At 35.1% G+C, this 3,315-nt stretch overlaps 1 long non-coding RNA gene across 1 annotated transcript; it reads left to right on the plus strand.

Moving 5' to 3' along the window:
- The first annotated feature begins 942 nt into the window (after nt 1-942).
- LOC143913750 (uncharacterized) lies at nt 943-2,095 on the plus strand. The gene is made up of 3 exons (XR_013260764.1): nt 943-1,019; nt 1,207-1,530; nt 1,616-2,095. It is a non-coding gene; the product is annotated as an uncharacterized LOC143913750 (long non-coding RNA).
- Nucleotides 2,096-3,315: the final 1,220 nt, after the last annotated feature.

A 3,315-nucleotide genomic window follows, 5' to 3' on the forward strand; every position in this document is an offset into this window, starting at 1 on the left:
ATTTCTCTTGAATCGAGATCAGCTCCCAGGATCGAGCCCAGCCGCCTCTCGGTGCTTAGTATCAACGCAACCACCGAGCTATGCTGCTGACTACATTTTCAGCATCGATATTTTTATTACTAGCCTCTTCTTAGCTCGCTTTCGATTTTTTCAGATGTTAATTGTTTAAACGCCTATAACTTTTTCTTTTTTCATTCTATATTTTATAAAATTAGCATTATAGGCTCACTTTATTTCTCTTATATATTTCTACTTCACTCGTAGGTTATATAATGATTGTTAACCCTCCCTCACCGTAGTGGGGTATGCAAGTGCCCCAATTTTTCCGTTTTTTGTAATAACTATGTGGTTTTCAAAGCTACACCCTATATTTCTTGTATTCCTAGAATGAACTACAAGAAATTTATTTTAATTGATTTTGTATGATTTAGAAAAGGGGTACATCGTAAAAAAAAATTATACATTTCTACGTTCCAAAGTATGATTTAAAGGCGGTAGCGATAAGTCATATTTTTGACTGTTCGCTTGCATATTCATGTTGATCGATTAATGAATGCGAGAGAAAGAGACAGCTATATTTTCGTAAGCTATTGTTTTCGTCGCTTTTGGCGCGTGGCTATTGATTCATGCAGTCACCTGTTGGCCTTACCTATGTACGTTTGCATGTCGATACTTGTCGTTATTTTTTAGTACAAAAATAGTCAAAAACATGCTATAGGACTAAAACTTTTTTATGTTGATGTATATTATTATTAATAATATATATATATTGAACCAATTTGTATTAAGAAAAGCTGTATTTGATTAAAAAAATACTGGGGTCTTACTCGACCCCGGTTCGGGACACTCAATCGGTCTTGACGCTCGTCATTCAAAGATTAAAATGAATGGTAAATAGCGTTGTGTTAAGTCGAATATCGTGGTGTTTCGGCCAAAAGCCGAATGACGTTTATATCTGTCATTTCGCGTGCCGACAGATCTGCCGAAATAACAGATACTAATCAGGTTACTACATACAGGTTTACATATAATTATTAATTAGTTATACTAAATTACATATCATCAAATACGATGGTCTTTTTGAGCAGTACGGTTTATTTTTAGTTATAATATAATATGAAAGGCACCTGTTAGAACAAGGTCCTACACAAAACACATATCTTACTCAATTATTTGAAGAGCGCACATTTTTCGGTCCATTTGCAGGGCACAATCGCCAATTTATTCACGATCGTATCATTTGAGAATCGGCGTTCGATGGACCAACCAACTTTCCGAGGGGAAAAATAGGTGTTACGAACGTAATGGGCGGATGAAACAACACATGGTTCGTCTTTTTCAACCGAATCACCACACGCAAACACGCCAGCTCAAATGACGCGTAATAAACTTTTGAGTGTTCAAAACATTTACACATGGTTATTGTTCAGACTCGCAGATAGATCTGGAGCAACGCAGAAGACCAGAAGTCATCATTACGAGTGTAAAAATCTCGAATACAATAACTGTCATGAATCATGATGTTTAGATGTATGTATGTACATAAGTAAGCGTGCTGCTTACTCGCCTCTATAGCGTTTAACTAATTTATAATAATTGGGACCAATGTTTACAGAGATATATTGGACGGATTCTTTCCTCTTGGTTGCTGCATTTGCCAGTTGCGTCATGGTTGAAGGCACTGACTGTTCAGACCAATAAATTAAGAAACATAAGTGTATCTTTAACTCTCTCTCACCGAAGTGGGGTATACAAGTGCCGATCGTTTTTTCCCGTTTCGCCACCCTCTCGCTATGTCAGATGTTAATTGTTTAAACGCCTATAACTTTTTCTTTTTTCACTCTATATTTTATAAAATTTGCATTATAGGCTCACTTTATCTCTCTTATATATTTCTACTTCACTGGTACGTTATATAATGATTGTTAACCTTCCCTCACCGTATTGGGGTATGCAAGTGCCCCAATTTTTACGTTTTTCCTCATAACTATGTGGTTTTTAAAGCTATACATCCTATATTTATTGTATTCCTAGAATGAACTACAAGAAATTAATTTTAATAGATTTTGTATGATTTAGAAAAGAAGTACATCGTAAAAAAATACAAATACAAATACAAAATACATACATTTCTACGTTCCAAAGTGTGATTTAAAGATGGTAGCGATAAGTCATGTTTTTGACTGTTCGTTTGCACATTCTTGTTGATCGATGAATCAATGCGAGAGAAAAAGAAGGCTATATTTTCGTAAGCTATTGCTTTCGTCGCTTTAGGTGCGTGGCGCATTGGGTCATGCATTCGCCTGTTGGCCTTACACATGTGCGCTCACATGTCGATGCTCGTCGTTATTTTTACTTACCTCCTTTACGTTTCACATGGCTTTCGTGTTAGTGGTCATTTTTATCTCTTATCCGATCGTTTTCATACTTTGCCATATTGCTCATTTTGGTCGTCAATATACGTTAATGTATCGTCTGCCATTACGTTGGAGATAAAATATCGTATACAATGCGTATGAAATATCCAGAATCTCGGATACGGTGACGTCTATGACGGTACGTAAGGCTACCATGATCTATCTTCAACCTTTTCGCCTTGATATGCCCATTTCAGATTTTAATTGTTTAAACGCCTATAATTCACTCTATATTTTATAAAATTTGCTCTATAGGTTCTCGTTATCTCTAATATTTAAATATTTATAGTTTTAACTCTCATATGTATATATAAATTTCAAATTTGGCGTCTAGCTTCATGTATATTGATCTAGCTTCATGTACACGATATATATTGATTTTTGGCGAAATATGTCAAATCTGACATTTCACGGCTAAAAGTATATCTCTTCACGGAGTTTTATCTGCGAGATAATTAATACAAAAATAGTCAAAAACATGCTATACGACTAAAACTTTTTCATGTTGATGTATAAAGTGGTTAATAAGATATATATTGAACCCATTTGTATTGAGAAAAGCTGTATTTTGATTAAAAAATACTGGTGGTCTTACTCGTCCCCGGTTCGGCACACTCGTCCAATCTCAACGCTCCGTCCTTCAAAGGTTTATTCAATTCTCATGGTTTGACCAGAAATCCACAATTTTTATATTATATATCTGCTTAAATACCTCTTCAAAATGATCTTTACATCATAGGGCGAAATCAGACAGCTTTGAATGTGGAAAGTGGTTTTTTTTTAGATAGTTTTAAATATATAGAAAAAATGTGGGGTTCATGGGACGCGTACATGGGATAGTCCTTTCAAAACGATTCATTCGACTTGCATTTGTCCTTGACATTGTATGGTAATATTT

The sequence above is a fragment of the Arctopsyche grandis genome, chromosome 6 (genome assembly GCF_051622035.1).
Source record: "Arctopsyche grandis isolate Sample6627 chromosome 6, ASM5162203v2, whole genome shotgun sequence".
NCBI classification, from domain to species: domain Eukaryota; kingdom Metazoa; phylum Arthropoda; class Insecta; order Trichoptera; family Hydropsychidae; genus Arctopsyche; species Arctopsyche grandis.